This window comes from Mustela nivalis (assembly GCF_964662115.1).
Source record: "Mustela nivalis genome assembly, chromosome: 9".
NCBI lineage: Eukaryota > Metazoa > Chordata > Mammalia > Carnivora > Mustelidae > Mustela > Mustela nivalis.
In genome coordinates, this window is record NC_139028.1 from 20882539 (window position 1) to 20901607 (window position 19069).

The 19069-nt window shown below is 42.1% G+C and overlaps 1 pseudogene across 1 annotated transcript; it reads right to left on the minus strand.

Annotated features, from left to right (window-relative positions):
- Positions 1 to 15136: 15136 nt before the first annotated feature.
- LOC309840902 (large ribosomal subunit protein uL23 pseudogene) lies at positions 15137 to 15639 on the minus strand (annotated as a pseudogene). Its single transcript has one exon. The product of its transcript is annotated as a large ribosomal subunit protein uL23 pseudogene (transcript).
- Positions 15640 to 19069: the final 3430 nt, after the last annotated feature.

Genomic DNA, 19069 nt, shown 5'->3' on the forward strand with positions numbered 1-19069 from the left:
CTCTGGTCCTTTTGCTGATAAACTCCTTCCCCATCCCAAGATCCTGTCCCCATCCAACACTTCTGAGACTGAGGCGAGTCTCGAATAGATCTGAAGCAGGACTGACAAAGTACCTCCAGGCAGGATTTTGCCAGTGCGTTCTTCCTGCTGTTACTTGTAACTACACTCTGGGCTAGAGATGCTAGAAATGGTGAAAAGGAGAAAAATAGGGTCCCATCAAGGCTTCAGGTACTGATCCTCTTCTAAGCCTGAAAAGTGAATTTCATGCTTCTGGGGGCTGTAGATACTGCCTGGATGGTCTTCAAATCACAATGGCTTTGATCTAATGATAAGGTCAGTTCTGCCCTATCATCTTCTTAGTTCTGGTTACTCACTGTTTGAGCTCAGGCTGCCATAATCAAACACTATGGATTGGTGACTTAAACAACAGCAATTTATTTCTCATAGCTGCTTGAGGTTTTATGTCCGTGATCAGGGTACTAGAATGGTCAGATTCTGATGAAAGCTCTCTTCCTCATTTGTAGACAGCTGCCTTCTGGTTGTATCCTCAGCATAGCAGAGAGCAAGTACCAGTCTCTTCCATTTTTCATAAGGACACTAATCCAATCATGCGCCCCACCCTCGTGACGTTATTAAACCTAATTACCTCCCAGAGGCCCAAGCTCCAAATACTATCACATTTAGGGCTTAGGGCTTCAGCATGTGAATATTGGGAAGATACAAACATTGTATCTTGACATACATAATACGGGTTGACTGCCCTATCCATTAAAAAAAAAAAATCTCAGGGGCGCCTGGGTGGCTCAGTGGGTTAAAGCCTCTGCCTTCAGCTCAGGTCATAATCTCAGGGTCCTGGGATCAAGCCCCACATCGGGTTCTCTGCTCAGCAAGGAGCTTGCTTCCCTTCCTCTCTCTCTGCCTGCCTCTCTGCCTACTTGTGATCTCTGCCTGTCAAAAAAAAAAAAATCTAAGAGTCCTATTCCGCCCAAGACATTTTCCCCGTTCTGCAGCTTTTAAAACACTTTACCATGAAAACTTTTAAACATAAAAATATGAGGAAAACATAGTACAGCGATCCTCTACTTGCCTATCACCCAATTCAATTATCAACGCTCTGCCACTCTTTTTTAATGGATTCTAATCTCCAACACAGACAAGTAGTTTCTATGAAGACAGAAATTGTGTTTTAATGTCCTTAGAACCAGGTAAATTGCCTGGCTTGTGGGCACTTAAAAAATTATCGCTGAATTAATGCACGGTGACAATGGCCCTGTACTACCATGCTAGATGTTATGGGAGACACCAAGATAAATGAGACCTGCCTCCTGCCCCCAGGAGTTTAGAATCCAGAGGAGAGCTACTATAGCTTTCCTCACGGTGGGCAAGAGAGCCGTGCCAAGTCAAGTCTCACAACCCTGAGATCACAACCTAAGCCGAAATCAAGAGTCAGACACTTAACCAACGGAGCCACCCAGGAACCCCCATTTTTTGGTGTATTTTATTTTTCCAGCCACTGATCTTTTTATGGTTTCCATAGTTATGCCTTTTCCAAATGTCATATAGGTGGACTCATTCAGTACATAGTCTTTCTAGATTGTCTTCTTTCACTTAGTAAGACATATTTAAGGTTCTTCCGTGTCTTTTCATGGCTTGGTGGCTCATTTCTTTTTAGTGATGAATAATATTCCATTGTCTGGATATATGACAGTTTATTTATGCACTCACCTACTGAGGGACATCTTGGTTGCTTCCAAGTTTTTCCAATTATAAGTAAAGCTGCCATAAACAACCATGTGCAGGTTTTCACGTGGACGTGTTTCCAACTCATTGCGCAACAACCAGGGAGCCTCATTGCTGATTGCTGGAACGTATGTTAAGAATATGTTTCATCTGGGTTTGTTTTTTTTTTTAAGAGTATGTTTAATTTTGTAAGAACCCACCAAACCATCTTCCAAAGTCGCTGTGTACTTCTGCATTTCTATCAGCAATGAATGAGAAGTACACAGAAGTACACAGCGACTGCTGCGGTACGTTCTTGCCAGCATTTGGGGTTGTCTGTGTTCTGGATTTTGGCCATTCTAATAGGCATGTAGCAGTACCTCATTGTTTTAAAATATTATTTATTTATTTGACAGACAGAGATCACAAGTAGGCAGAGAGGCAGGCGGGGGGGGGGGGGGCGGGGAATCAGGCTCCCTGCTGAGCAGAGAGTCCGATAGGGGGCTTGATCCTAGGACCCTGGGATCATGACCTGAGCCAAAGGCAGAGGCTTTAACCCACTGAGCCACCCAGGCGCCCTAGTTATTTTATATATGTATTTCATTTTTATTATTTTAAAAAAGATTTTAATTATTTATTTGAAAGGGTGCACAAGAGAGAATAGGAGCTAGAGGAGGAGCAGGGAGAGAGGAAGAAGTAGGCTCCTGGGGTCATGACCTGAGCCGAAGGCAGACGCTTAACTGACTGAGCCACCCAGGCACCCCACTATCTCATTGTTTTAATTTGCAATTTTTCTAAAGACATCTGATGTGGAGCATGTTTTCATATGCATATTTCCCATTGTATATTTTCTTTGGTGCTGTATCAACCCACTGTGTAATTGGGTTGTTTGTCTTCGTATTGCTGAGGGGGTTTGTCTTAAAAAAAATTAGATTATATTATGTATGTTTCTTTCTACCTTGCTTTTCTCACTTACTACAATGTGGAAATCCTTCTAAACCACGTGGTATAGATCTTACACGTTGCTTCTTACAGTTTTATAATACTTCACAGCGTGAATGGTGCCGTTTGTTCAGACGTTTCCTGTGGACAAATGGTTATTCTCCTTGCACATGGCTTTGCTGTTACCAACACTGCTGCCGTGCGTAGTCTTATGCTTAAATCCTAACACACTGTTGCTTTTATTTCTATTATGAAAGGAAGATTCGGGTGGTGGGTTGGAATACAAACTCCGGCTTCAGATGGCCTAGATTTGAAACCTGTTCCACACTTAGTATCTGTGGCCTGGAATCACCTGATCTCTCTGTGCCACAGGTTTCTCATTACTCGCTATAAAATAAAGATAATAGTAGTTCTTACCTCATAGGGTCATTGCAAGGATTAAATGAGATAATGTTATGGTGCATGGAACAGAGCCCGGCACAAAATATGTACTCAATAACTCTCACCCTTGATTATTTTTTTAAAAAGATTTTATTTACTTATTTGAGAGAGAGAGAAAGCAATGAGAAAGAGCGCACAAGCAGGAGGAACAGCAGAGGGAGAGGGAGAGGGAGAAGCAGACGCCTCACTGAGCAGGGACCGTCCCAACTCTGGGCTCAGTACCAGGGCCCTGAGATCAAGACCCAAGCCAAAGGCAGCCACTTAACCAATGGAGCCACCCAGGAAACCCTGTCACCCTTTATTATTATGAGATAGATTCCCAACAGTGGGATTGCCTAGGTGAACGGTATGTACATTTTCAATTTTAACAGATGTTTCTAGATTGCTTTCCAAAAAGTCAACAAGATTCATATTTCCACCAGCATGAGAACCCTTCCCTTGTATGTCACGGTCAGCGGTAGACATGGCTATTCTTTTTCATTCTTTTGCATTTGATAGGCATAAATGACAGCATTGTTCTTGAATTTGTCTTTCTCCAGATGCTGGGAAGATGGGCATGTGTTCGTATGCTTTGTTGTCATTTGTGTTTGCTCTTTTGTGAATTGTCCATTCAAATCTTTTGTCCACTTTGCTCTGTGTTGTTTGTCTTTTTGTTACCAAATTTTAAAAGCTCTTTACATTTTAGAGTTCTTAGTCCTTATATGTCCTTTGCATGGTGAAAATTTTCTCAAGGTATTAATAGCCTTTTGGCATTGTTTATGGAGTTTTTTTTACACAAAAGCATTTTTTTAATACTGTTAACTCTGTTCTTGTATAATTCCTAAGTCTCCTGTCTTGATTTAAAGGTCATGCAACTGAGCTGATATATATATAGGTGTTTCAGTTTTCTTTATAATTTGTATTGTTGTTTACATTGAAGTTCTTAATCATTTAAGATGATTTTTTTTGTATATGATGTGAAGTAATAAACCTTTTCTCTCAAGATGGATAGTCAATTATTCTAGCATCATATACTAAATAAACCACCTCTTTTTCATAATTTTCTTGTCTGTTCTTGAATGTTTTTTCTCCCACATAAACACTGAGATAATTTTATCAAAATTTAAAACCCTGTTATAAAATGTCACAAAGTTTACAAATATCGGTAATGGAGTATATGTGTGTGTTCCTATATATGCACAATCTTCTGAAGGCCTACATACTACCATATGCTTTTTCATTGTACTATGTGCAGTGCACATCCTTGCATGTGTATTCTTTTTAAAGATTTTATTTATTTATTTGACAGAGAGAGATCACAAGCAGGCAGAGAGGCAGGCAGAGAGAGGGGGAAGCAGGCTCCCCGCTGAGCAGAGAGCCCAATGTGGGGCTGGATCCCAGGACCCTGAGATTATGACCTGAGCCGAAGGCAGAGGCTTTAATCCACTGAGCCACCCATGTGGCTTAAAATACACTTGCATGTGTATTTTAATACATAGCTAGTTTTATTTTTTTCTGAGAGGCAGAAGAGGATAGAATATACTTATGTTAATATGGACATGTGACAAAATACTAATAATTGGTGAATCTGGGGTGTTCCTTTGTTCGAATGATTTTTTTTTATTAATTTTAATTATTTATTTGACAGAGAGAGATTCCAAGTAGGCAGAGAGGCAGGCAGAGAGAGAGGAAGGGAAGCAGGCTCCCCACTGAGCAGAGAGCCCGATGTGGGGCTTGATCCTAGAACCCTGAGATCATGCCCTGAGCCGAAGGCAGAGGCTTAACCCACTGAGCCACCCTGGTGCCCTGTTTGAATGATTCTTGCAACTCTTCTATAAGTTTAAGTTCTTCAAAATAAACAATTTGAGAAAAATAAAAATAATAAATCATCTGGGAATGTAGAGGGGGGATAAGGCAAATTAAAAATAGCAGTAAGTTGATAATTATTTAAGCTAAGGGATGGGAACATAGGAATCCACTATATTATTCTCTCTGTTTTGTGTATTATTAAAATATAGGAGAAGTTAAAATTTTTTTTACAGATTGAAGTGGGACTTTAAGTGGAATTTCATTTAATTTTTGTCATCAGTTGTTGACATCTTAATTGTTTTCAATCTTTCGATTCAAGAGTATGGTAGATATTTCCCTTTATTCCAGTTTAGTTGTATGTCCTTTGGTGAGGTTTCTCTTAGGCCTCAGATTCAGTGACCCCTTGTTCCCACAAACATTTGCTGAGGCTCTTACTAGGGCAGGGACTGTTCTAGAGACAAGGATACATCAGCGAACAGAACAAAGATCCCTGCTTTTATAAAGCTTAATACTAGTGAGGGGAATGACTGGGGAGGGTTAAGCCTCTGGCACTCTGCTCAGCGGGGGGGCCTGCTTCACCCTCTCTCTCTGCCTGCCTCCCTGCCTACTTGTGATTTCTCTCTGTCAAATAAATAAATAAAATCTTTTTTTTTAAAGGATTTTAAAATAAGCTATAAAATGTGTCTGAAGGGGACAAATTTGATGGAAAAAACTAAGAGCACAACAGGATCAGGGATTCTGTGGTGTGGGGAGTGGGTGGTCAGGAGGCGCTTTACTGAAGAGGTGGCATTGAGCAAAGACTTGAAAAGGTGAAGGAGGGGTGCCTGGGTGGCTCAGTGGGTTAAAGCCTCTGCCTTCAGCTCTGGTCATGATCCCAGGGTCCTGGGATTGAGCCCCTCATCGGGCTCTCTGCTCAGCAGGGAGCCTGTTTCCCTTCCTCTCTCTCTGCCTGCCTCTCTGCCTACTTGTGATCTGTCAAATAAATAAGTAAAATCTTAAAAAAAAAAAAAAAAAAAGAGGTGAAGGAGTTAGCCCAACAGATACTGGAAGAAAACCATTGAGGAAGAAGGAAAATGTTTGTATGCTGAAGAGAATTATCGGAAGAAGAATGAAAAATGAGGCTTTTTGGAACAAGAAGGGACAATTGCTGGAGCAATGTCCTTCACTACATGACAGGGATGGAACCTAGGGCACAGTGGATGGGTTGGCTTAAAGCAGAGCACAGAGAGTTTACCCATGATCATAGGAAGATGGGTAAATGTGGTCTTCTTCTCTTTGCTTCAAATTTCTCAGGAAAGTAGGAGCCAAGGTCATGATCTAGGCAGGAATTAAAATGTTTTGAGGAGAGAGAGGCTATGCTGTTCTCCAGAAGAGTTGATGCGTGAACCAACTCTGTCATGTATCATGTATATACTGCACCATGATCACTGGGCAGCGTAAGGGGACACTTAAAATTCATGGTCTGGATTGTAAAGTGGGACGAGCCAGTGTGGCTGTGTTTTTGCTCCATTCACTCTCAGTTTCTCAGAACAGGTGAAAGTGTTTATGTATTCAGAGTTGTGGTTGTGCCAGATAAATATGATGAATCAAGAAAAGGGTAAGAAACTTAGAATACACACGGAGGTACTGATAAAATGATTTATTGTGGAATTTAAACTGGGTAAGGAGGGGAGAGAGGACATCAAGGGAGAGAGTAGAGTGAAAAGGTATGAGGAGAACAGGAGGTCCTGGGGGGTTTGAAGACTGTGGGTCTTCAGGGAACTGACAAGCATATGGTGGTCAGAAAAGAGTGACAGGTGGCCAGAGAGTGAAATGCATGGCCCGGATGAAAGGTTGTGGATATCGATAAAATAAAATGGGAAAAAGGGTGGAGAACAATAGGAACAGAGGAGAGGTGGTCAAGGGACTGAGAGGCAGGGTTATAGAAAAATCATGTAAATGTCTATTGAGATTACCAAGAATTAAGACATAAGCAATTCTGGAGAATAAGCCAGGAGCTAAATTAGAAAATAAATGAGGGGGGCGCCTGGGTGGCTCAGTGGGTTAAGCCGCTGCCTTCGGCTCAGGTCATGATCTCAGAGTCCTGGGATCGAGTCCCACATCGGGCTCCCTGCTCAGCGGGGAGCCTGCTTCCCTCTCTCTCTCTCTCTCTCTGCCTGCCTCTCCCTCTACTTGTGATTTCTCTCTGTCAAATAAATAAATAAAATCTTTAAAAAAAAAAAAAAAAGAAAAAGAAAATAAATGAGGGGGTATATTGGGGTGGGGAGGATGTTAAACATCGCCAGAGCTATGAGGGATAACAGATATTATCTGATAGCATGAGATTTTTATCTTGGGCTTATCGAGGAAGAAAGACTAGGGATGATCAGAAAGTGGCAGAGCACCTATCCCACGTCCAGACCCAAAGGCATGACGGTCGTGGAAATAAATAAAGCCACCACCTGAAATGGCTTTTAGGGTAAGAAGATATGGGGACTATCTGAGAAATAGTTGAGAATATAGGTGATTTTGCTGATAATGGATCACGAATTTCAGAGTAAAGAGTGGGAGAGTTTTTAGAATCAGGAAGAGTGAGAGAAGGGACACAGTAGAGGATATGCCAACCTTTATGGGGATTAGGCTGTGGGATATAAAGTGTGAAGGAAGAACCTCAAAACCTCAACCTCTTAGAGGAAGGCGGGAAATAGTAAGACTCCGAAGATGACAACTCGGCAAGGAGGGGGGTTGGTTTGCACAATTCCTTGGTGGCTAAATGCTGACAGGGAAACTTAGTGGATCAGAGCAAGACAGTTTCGTACTTACAGCACAGCCAACAGCAGGAGTACCAGCCTAATTGTGCAGATTCCCTTTGTCCTTCGGTCCCCCAGGATGACACAGCAGGACCAGATGGAGGCTGTGTATACATGTGCTTATGCCATGACTGAGAGTTGCCGGGCCAAGGATTCAACATATTTGTATGCTGAGCTGGTCCCCCTCCCTCAGGGGCTGGAAGGGCACAGTTGAGCAAACAGACAGTAGTCATACCCCCTTCACCTTGACCTACTTAGTTGCTCAGTGACTCTTGAAACTGCCCAGCATCAGGGGATATTAAGTCTTCCAATTTGGTTCCCTCTGCAGGGACATTCAGGACCCATAGTGGACTGTCTCTTCCAATAGAAGGGATTGCATGGGCTTTTTGAGACATAAACAGAGGTAATGGACATCATGAGATTAGTTCTAATGGATTCAAGACAGAAGTTCAAGTCAGTTCAATGTCGTTGGGGACTAGGAGGTAGTGGATACGTGGGCATCATTTTTCACCCTCGTTAATGGAGGCAAGGGAGTCTATGGATGTTGACTTCTCAGTCCCACTTCATGTCTCCTCTTGGCTTCCGATGATGCAGGTAGAAGGCCTGAGGGAGAGCAAAGGTCATGGTCAGGTTCTCAAGTATTCAGGTTCACTCTTGGCCCTGTTAGGGGAGGGTCAAATTCATACCAGATGCAGACTCCTCTTTGACACCTGCTGAAGAAGCTGAGATTGCTCAGGAAACCAGGGGTAAGTCTGGAGGTAGGGACTCCCTCTTTGACGCCTGATGGGATAGAAGACCAGAGAGATGTGTGCTCTTAGTTGAGTTCATGCGCCAGGGCAGGGACCCTTCTACACCCTTGATGCTGGGGTAAAAGAACTCAAGGAGACTTTGTCTTAATTCCCACACACAGTTCTCTCTGACTCCTGTTAGGGAAAAGCAAACCTGTTTCTTCAGTCTTTGCCTTTTCTTCTTCATGGTGATAACGTACATATAACATAAAATGTACCATTTTAACCATCTTTAAGTGTAGGGTTCTGCAGCACTAAGTACATGTCACATTGTTGCACAGCCATCACCATGATCCATCTCCAGAACTTTCTCATCTTCCCCAGCAGAAATTCTGTGCCTGTTAGACACTAACTCCTCAGTGTACCCCCCACCCAGCTGCTGTCAACCACTGTTGTAATTTCTGCCTTTGTGAATTTGACTACTCCAGGTACCCCGTTCATACATTTATCCTTTTGTGACCGGCTTATTTCACATAGTATCATGTCCTCAAGGTTCATCTGTATTATAGCCTGTAAAAGACTTTCCTTCCCTTTAAGGCTGAATAATGTTTCATTGTATGTATACACCACATTTTATTCATCCCCTCATCCATCAAGGAACGCATGGGCAGTTTTTGACCTTTTCAATTAAAAATTCCGTGGATGACAGATGGCCCCTTTTCTACCTCGATGGGTGTAGAAAGCCCATACAATTTGATCAAAATCATAACTCATAATCCTTGGTACATATGTACCTACTAACATTGGTCCGTGTGTGGTCTTATCTATTATTTATTTGTTTATTATTTATGTAATGACCTTAGTGCCTAACTTAAAAAGTGGAACTTTGCCAATAATTTACACCTATTTGCTTCTTCCTTGTCCTCTTCCCTTGCTCACTTTCATTTTACTTTTTCTCACACTGTTTATGAATGAAAAAAACATATTGATCATTGCACTATCTGTCAAAACAATTAGGACTTTATAATACAAACAGTGCCTCTTTATGTATGCAAACTTAAAAAAATCAACTAGAAGGACAGAAAAATCCTAGAATGGAATGCAGGTTGGGACAAAAGAATCGAACTGTATTATAAGTGACATAATTTCACGGAAGGGGGTGGGGAAAGAGAGGTGTTGCCTTAAAAACTTTGGGGACTCTACGGGCTCTCTGCTCAGCAGGGAGCCTGCTTCCTCCTCTCTCTCTCTCTCTCTCTGCCTGCCTCTCTGCCTACCTGTTATCTCTGTCGGCCAAATAAATAAATAAAATCTTAAAAAAAAAAAGGAACTTTGGGGACCATAAGACGAAAGACAAAAGGAATTATATGTATGCTTTGCCTTTTAGTTAAAGTCGTTTGCCTTAGAGGTATGGCTTAACAATCCCTAAACTACCATACAAGGATACTGGAAACGAGCAAGTAAGTATGTGGATGGCAGATGGTGGGAACCAGGTTTCTCTCTGTTGGAGTGAGAGGTTATGGAGAAGAAAGGGGAGTAAACTAGAATGAACCATATGGCACTGGGTCATAGTGGGAGATATCAGAGTGAACTTATGTTTAATTCTGTATAGATACTAGTAGATACTTGGAAAGTTAGTGATACTCCTTGTGTATACACGTTAGTGCCGGTATGTTTCTTCCCAAGCTCTGTCCTTTGAGAGCCCTACAGGCAGAGACACTCTGTAGCAGCAATTGCCTTATATATTGTCTTATATATTGTCTCCCCTTCATGCTATTATTAAAAAAAAAACTTAAAAAAAAAAAAAAAGAAGAAGAAAAAGAATCACTGCGTGATCCATCATTTCCACTTCTGGGTATATATCCAAAAGAATTGAAGGCAGGGACTTGAATGGATATTTGTACCTTCATACAGCACTAATAGCTAAAAGATGGAAACAACCCAACTGCCCATGAATGAATGAATGGATAGACAAAATATTGGGGGGGGGTTGTATATACATAGAACAAAATATTACTCAGCTTTAAAAAGGAAAGAAATTCTTTTTTTTAGACAGTTTTTAAAAAAGATTTTTTAAATTTATTTGACAGAGAGAGAGATCACAAGTAGGCAGAGAGGCATACAGAGAAGGAGGGGAAAGCAGGCTCCCCACCGAGCAGGGATCCCGATGCGGATCTCTATCCCAGGACTCTGGGATCATGACCTGAGCCGAAGGCAGAGGCTTAACCCACTGAGCCACCCAGGTGCCCCAAAAGGAAAGAAATTCTGACACAAGTTTCAACATAGATGAACCTCAAAGGTATTACGTTGAGTGAAAAAGCTAGACACAAAAGGATAAATACTGGGCACCTGGGTGGCTCAGTGGGTTAAGCCGCTGCCTTCGGCTCAGGTCATGATCTCAGGGTCCTGGGATCAAGTCCCGAGTCGGGCTCTCTGCTCAGCAGGGAGCCTGCTTCCTCCTCTCTCTCTCTCTCTGCCTGCCTCTCTGCCTACTTGTGATCTCTCTCTGTCAAATAAATAAATAAAAAATCTTAAAAAAAAAAAAAAAGATAAATACTATATGATTCTATTTATGTAGGAGGCACCAAGCATAGTCGGATTCAGAGAAACAAAAAGTAGAATGGTGGTTGATATTGGCTGGGGTAGGCGGTTGGGGGAATAAGGAGTTATTATTTTATAAAATGGCAGTTTGGGAAGATGAACAAGTTCTGGGGATGATTTCACAACAATGGGGATGTACTTAATACCCCTGAACTGTACACCTAAAAATGGTAAATGCTAAGTATATATATATATATATAAAAAAAAAAGAAAACAAAACAAAAAAGCATTCCCCAAAGAGAAATTGGATGTTTTTACACCTTCCTTAAAGTCTTTTTTTTTTTAAAGATTTTATTTATTTATTTGACAGACAGAGATCACAAGTAGGCAGAGAGGCAGGCAGAGAGAGAGAGAGAGGAGGAAGCAGGCTCCCTGCTGAGCAGAGAGCCCGATTCGGGGCTTGATCCCAGGACCCTGAGACCATGACCTGAGCCGAAAGCAGAGGCTTTAACCCACTGAGCCACCCAGGCGCCCCCTTCCTTAAAGTCTTTTAATGATTTCCATGTGCATTTAGTACGGACTCTAGGGCCCGGCATCACTTGGCCAGCCTCATTTTGGGAAGAAGGAAGGTAGGGTGAATCAGAGCTGGGATTCAAATCCAGGCCTCCAGACTCTCAGTGATATAGTCTGTCTACTGTAGTTGACTACATCAGATATTCCTAAGTTAAACTTTACCAGCTAACTAACACCTTAGATAAAATATTTTAGCAAGTAGCTATCCAACGTGACACCTTTCTGAGAATCAGGTCCTTACCTACCTAACATGATAGCCTTTTCATGAAGAAAGAGATCCTGAGCAGGGGACTGTCACCCATTCACGTTCCTTCTAGCTGAGGAAGCAGGGAAAGCCGTACAGAGGAAGGGCTATTAGAACTGAGCAAGGCTTTGAGGAGAAATAGGATTTCCATGGCTAGAGGATGTGGGAAAGGACAGTCAAGGGGGAAGATGTCCAGAGCAAAAACATGGGAAAATGAGCCGTGGGGTCTGCCTGAGGCATAAGTGTATTTGGGGAGTAGGAGATGGCGCTGGGGAGGCAGTTAGAGACCTAAAAAGGAGCAGAAAACAAAAACCACAATAAGGAAACTGGACTTTAAGAGGAAAAGAGAGCAAGTCACTACAGCGTAGACTTAGAGCCCAGAAGTCCCAAGAGTTTACAGTAGAAGGAAACCACGATGATCATGGGCTGAATGCCTGGCACCAGAGCATTTGGGGGCTTAGGGAAGGAAGAGAGAAGGACGGGAAGGAAGGAGAAAGATCTTCTCCTGGCCTATACTTAGCCAGGGAAATTAAAAAAGGAGAGGCCAGAGGCAGGTGTTAAATAATTATGATACCGCCCAGTGAACTGTGAGGAGGGTGGCGTGGATGTGGAATCAAGCGACCTTAACAAAAAAAAGAAGTGGTGTGGGGGGATTGGAGAAGCTGGGGAGCAGTGTTAGGGACGCCCATTCTTCAACAATAAAAGCCAAGACAGAAGTCTCTGAGGTTCCCAAACCCATCATAGAGGCAGTCAAACTAATCACCAAGCACTCTTTCTATACAAACTATGAAATTCACCTCTGTCACTTTCTCCTCCGAGTTAGTTTACTTATTTCTTGTTAGCTTTCTTTTCGTGGTTTTGCAGTAAGATCTGCAAAGCGGAAAGGTCTTGCGGCTTTTCTTGGGAAGTGACTGTGAAGGGAAGTTGGGTAGACTATGTCCACCTTCAGAGTCGGGGAGAGGAAATAAACCGGAGGAGAGAGTGACCGACCGGTGGTGGCTCAAGTTCCACACACAAAAGCACATTTTTAAAAAAGATTTATTTATTTCTTTTAGAGAGAAAGAGAATGAGAGCGACAGGGAGGGGCAGAGGAAAAGAGAGAATCCCAAGCAGTCCATAACTATGACTAGACCCTGAGTTCCTTGAGATTCCTTGTTACCCTGTTCATCTTTTCTCCGTATGGGTTAGCATCATGCCTGGCACAGAGTAAGCATTCAGTAAGAATCTACTGAGCTGAAGAAAATGTCATGTCGATGACTTGAACATTGCCTTTAAGAATATGCAGCTTTTAGGGGTGCCTGGGTGGCTCAGTGGGTTATGCCTCTGCCTTCAGCTCAGGTCATAATCCCAGAGTCCTGGGATAGAGCCCTACATCGGGCTTTCTGCTCAGCAGGGAATCTGCTTCCTCCCCTCTCTCTGCCTGCCTCTCTGCCTACTTGTGATCTCTGTCTGTCCAATAAATAAATAAAATCTTAAAAAAAAAAAAAAAGGATATGCAGCTTTTGAAGCAGACGAAAGAAACTATCTGCCAGAATGAAGTTGGACTCCAGCAGGTTAACTCCCGAGTTTCAACTTCCCACTGCATCTCCAGTCTTTCAGGATTCCTGTTGCTGAGTCTTATTCCTGACTTTAACTCCAGCCTCTGTTCCTCCCAGCTTTTATGGTCTCCTTTCTTGAGGCCTGAAAATTGACCTTCACTTTATTCATTCACCATTTACCAAAAAATATTCATTCTGCCAGGCACTTCCTGGCACTGGGTTTACAAGGAGAAAGGAGACAAGGCTCCTGCCTAGAACGCATATTGAATTAGGGAAGGAGGCTTGTAAACAAAGGATTCAAAGAGGAAGATGCATACTATGATGGAAACATCCATGTTCTCTTGGCTTCATAATTCAGCTTTTTATCTTGAGAGAGAGCCTGAAAATCCACAGATAGAAGGATTTGTAATTTTAATAAGGTGGAAATTTGAATGAAATTCTCTTCAAGGTAGGGGGCAACAAAAACAAAGCATTTAGCAGGAAAGCAAGGCCCAGATGCCTAGATAGGGTGTGAATTTCAGCCTGGCATTGGGGTTCTTTACTCCTCCTCAAGCATATTGTTACAGTCACAACAGAGATCAAGTGATTGCTTAAAAATTTCAAGAACATTTCATCAGAAAATTGGATGCCATTATGCGGTTCTCAAAAATGGAGTGTTCTCAAAGACCAAAATTTTCTCATAAATGTCAAGGATCTATTATATATACTTAAGAATAAATTTATCGAATATGCAAACCTACATAATATTGCTGAGAGAAGTTTAAGAAGATCTAAAATAATGGCACAGTAAACAGTAATCCTCAATCAGGGGCACCTGGCTGGCTCAGTCGGTTAAGCAACCAACTCCTGGTTTTTGCTCTTGATCTCCAGGTCGAGGGATTGAGCCCGAGTTGAGCCCCTGTTGGGCTCTAGGCTCAGCAGGGAATCTGCTTGAGATTCTCTGTCTTCCTCTCCCTCCGCTTCTCCCACCCTCCTCACCCTGTGCACACACTCTCTCAAATAAATAAGTCTTTAAAAATAAAATAAAATCTTTTAAAAAAATCATCAATCAGAAGACTCAGGGTTGTCAAGGAGTCAATTCTCCCCAAACTGATGTATAAAGTCAATGCATCTCCATCAGAATTTCAAAAGGCCTCTAGCAGAAATTGATGAGATCATTCTAAAATTTATATGGATATGCAAAAGACCTAGAACACTCAAAACAATTTTGAAAAAGAAGACAGGTGGGTGACTTAACATTATCTGATCTCAAGTGTTACTACATAGAGTAATTAAGAACGTTTAGTATGGGTGTAAAGGTAGATAATAGAGAAGGACGGAAAAGAAGTTGGCCCACACATACAGTCAATCGTCTTTTCAACTAAGGGGCCAAGATAATTCAGTGGAGAAAAGTTTTTCAACAAACGTGGCCAGAACAATCCCACATCCATATGCAAAACAGTTTTGTCCTTCACTTCACACCACACACAAAAATCACCTTTAAAAGGATTATTATCGGAGTGCCTGGGTGGCTCAGTGGGTTAAAGCCTCTGCCTTCCGGTGATTCCAGAGTCCTGGGATTGAGCCCCACATTGGGTTCTCTGCTCGGAGGGGAGCTTGCTTCCTCCTCTCTCTCTCTGCCTGCCTCTCTGCCTACTTGTGATCTTTGTCTGTCCAATAAATAAATAAAATCTTCAAAAAAAATAAAGGATTACTATCTGAAATACACAAGCTAAAGCTATAAAAACTTTTAGAAGAAAACAGAAGAAATTCATTGTAATAGTAGGCAAAGATTTCTTTCTTTCCTTTTTTAATTTTAATTTTTATTTATTTATTTTTATCATGAAAAAAGTGTATTTAGATTTAGCCAGCTGGACTCAGTTTAGATGATCCCAATTTTGTTGGCAACATCCAAAGCATCATAGTCAGGGGCCAGCCGAACGTGTGCCTTCTTCTCTCCATCAGGCCTGATTAAGGTGTTGACCTTGGCTACATCAATGTCATAGAGCTTCTTCACAGCCTGTTTGATCTGGTGCTTGTTGGCCTTGACATCCACAATGAACACAAGTGTGTTGTTGTCTTCTGTTTTCTTCATGGCTGACTCAGTAGTCAGGGGAACTTGATGATGGCATAAGTGGTCAAGCTTGTTTCTCCTGGGGGCGCTCTTTCGAGGGTATTTGGGTTGCCTTCGGAGACGCAGAGTCTTGGGTCGTCGTAATGTAGGTGATGTGCGGATCTTCTTTTTTTTTGTGACTGTGGACGCCTTTCAGCACCGCTTTCTTGGCTTTCAAAGCCTTTGCTTTGGCTTCGGCTTTGGGAGGGGCAGGGGCTTCCTTCTTAGCTTTCGGCACCATCTTCATAAAAGGCTTTCTTTCCTTTTTTTAAAAAGATTTTATTTATTTATTTATTTGACACAGAGAGAGAGAGAGAGAGAGAGAGAGAGTACAAGCAGGAGGAGCAGCAGTGGAAGAGGGAGAAGCAGGCTCCCTACCAACCAGGGAACCTGATGCAGGCCCTTGATACCAGGACTCTGAGATCATGACCTGAGCCAAAGACAGAGATGTCTTAAATAGGACAGAAAAACACAAACCACAAATGAAAAAAAAAAGATAAATTGTGTTTTGTCAAAGTTAAAAATTGTATTCTTTGAAAGATACTGTTGGGGCAAAGATACTATAAGTGGCCAAAAAGAATATGAAAAGATGCTTAATATTTTATTAATAATCAGGGGAATGCAAATTAAAATTACAGTGAGGGGGCGCCTGGGTGGCTCAGTTTTTGGGCATCTGGCTCAGGTCCTGATCCCGGAGTCCTGGGATCGAGCCCCACATCGGGCTCCCTCCTTAGCGGGAAGCCTTCTTCCCCCCTCCCACTCCCCCTGCTTGTGTGTCTCTCTCTTCCTGTGTCTCTCTCTGTCAAATAAATAAATAAAATATTAAAAACAAATAAATATAAAATCACAGTGAGATATCCCCACCTCTCATTAACATTAAAAAGATTGACAGTATCATGTGTTGTCAAGGATCCACAACAACTGGAACGCTCACACGCTGCTTGAAGCAGCGGGGGGATAAGATGAAAAATCACTCTGAAAAGCAGTTGGGCAGTTTGTTACAATGGGAAACATGCACTTGCAATTTTTTTTTTTTAAGATTTTATTTATTTATTTGACAGAGAGAAATCACAAGTAGATGGAGAGGCTGGCAGAGAGAGAGAGAGGGAAGCAGGCTCTCCGCTGAGCAGAAAGCCCGATGTGGGACTCGATCCCAGGACTCTGAGATCATGACCTGAGCCGAAGGCAGCGGCTTAACCCACTGAGCCACCCAGGCGCCCTGCACTTGCAATTTAACTAGCAATTCTGTCCCTAAATGTTTATCAGAAAAAAAATGAAAACACATACCTTTACAAAGACTTCTATAGGAACTTTCATCTTATTCATAATTAGCAAAACTTGAAACAAATCAAAAGTTCTTATCAATTGACTGGATAAGCAAATTGCAGAATAGCCATAAAACAAAATACTATTTGGCAATAAAGAAGAATACACACAAGGGGCACCTGGGTGGCTCTGTGGGTTAAGGCCTCTGCCTTTGGCTTGGGTCATGATCCCAGGGTCCTGGGATCGAGCCCCGAGTCGGGCTTTCTGCTCAGCGGGAAGCCTGCTTCCTCTTCTCTCTCTCTCTCTGCCTGCCTCTCTGCCTACTTGTGATCTCTGTCTGTCAAATAAATAAATAAAATCTTAAAAAAAAAGAAGAAGAAGAAGAATACATACAACAACACAGACAAATCTCAAAAATATATTAAACAGAAGAAACCAGAAACAAGAGTACCTACTGTATGATTCCATTTCTGTGAAATTGTAGCAAAGGCAAAAAACTAAAATGATAGAAAATAAATCAATGTTTGGTCATGTCAAAATGACTCAGGCAACTTGAATAGTGTCCTTTCCCCCCTCCTAAACATAGGACAATAGGGTTATTGATAACCTTCATAATTGCAGTGAAATAACACACGGCAAATGTATTTCAGTTTCAACTCACGAGTTTATAGTGATACAAAAACATACACACACACGTTGTTTATAAAAATAAGACAATGACAAATTAAAAATTGTCAGTGGTGGAAGCAAAAATGCTCTTGTAATATGTATATATTTTTTAAATATTTTATTTGTCAGGGAGAGAGCACACAAATGAGGTGGGGAGGCAGGCAGGTGGGAGAAGCAGACTCCCCGCTGAGCAGGGAGCCTGCCATGGGACTCAGTTCAATGACCCAGGACTAGATCCCAGAACCCCTGGATCATGACCTGAGCTGAAGGTAGACATTTAACCAACTGAGCCACCCAGGCATCCCAATACTGTATAAAAATATTTTTCACTGTATTTCTAACATTTGGCTGAACCCCAGAGATTTTAAATTCAAGATATGTTTAAATTAAGAAATTAGGAAATGTATGGTTATTGAGGGAAATGAAAATGTGCTTATTTGTAAGGGTGTAAGCAAGGGTCAAAAGGGTTTTCTTAGGTCAAAACTGTCAGGGGCAGGCCCCTGGCCAGATGGCGCCTGGCTAGTTGCCAGGTTAGGATTGCCTCGTGAGACTAAGCGGAACGCCCAAAGAGGAAGTAAACAGCATTGGTTGCTAGCGAAGTTGTTTGTTTAGGTGCACAGCCTGATTCGCTCCCTCCTGTACCCTGCTCGCTGATTGGTCATGTGAGCGTATATAAGTGTGTCGACTTGGGGAAATAAGGAGAGAGAAGATGCATCCGAACTGGGGCGCCTTGTCATCCTTGCGGGTCGAAGGCGATAAAAACATTTTTTTAATGTTGTTTTAACAATGTACAACACTTTTTAAAAACTTTTCATAAACCATCTGATCTTGGGTTCTACCCCCAGAAATTTCCTGAATTCACGTCGCGTGTCCATTCTCAGGCCACATAGCTTTCCCTCCTTCTTTCCACATCTGAAATGCCAGGTCCTCTGAAACCTCCCAGTTCCATTACTGTAACTAATGGAATGGCAAGCAGTCTCCTAAATTCCGGGCCACTCTTGACGTTTACCATTCTTAAAGTCCTAGGTTTACATTCAGTCCCCTTTACTTTTGTCCCTTTGAGGACTCCAATCAGTCCACAGATATTTTGTCAGGATTTATAAATTTTCTCCCTTTAGGGTGGCATTTAATCAATAGGGAAGCCAGACTAAAGAATCTGGATGGATTCATAAAACCCATCGTTGTTCATGGAAAAACAACTTGAAGCACAAGCTCTCTGGATAGTTTTCAATCAATTTGTATCATAGAAAAGTTGTTTTCACCCATCACCAACTGGGATTATTTGGAAAACGGACTCTGAATGGGAAATTCCGGGGGAAGGGGAGCTTGTGTGTGGGAAGTGAGGAGGAGTGAGATAGGATGTAGATGCCACCAGAAATATGTTCCTGTGGGGCACCTGGAGGGCTCAGTGGGTTAAGTCTCTGCCTTTGGCTCGGGTCGTGATCTCAGAGTCCTGGGATAGAGCCCTGCATAGCATGGGCTCTCTGCTCAGCGAGGAGGCTGCTTCCCCCTCTCTCTGCCTGCCTCTCTGCCTACTTGTGATCTCTTTCTGTCAAATAAATAAATAAAATCTTAAAAAAAAAAAAGAATTATGCTCTTGAATGTGACTGGGGGAAGGTGGAAATTTAGAGCTAAAAAGGACCTTAGCGATCATCTAGTCCATTCTTTTTATCTTACAGACTAAGAAACAAAGTCTTGAAAAGTAAAACAGCAGTAGCCTGCAGACAGCACCCTAGGAACCC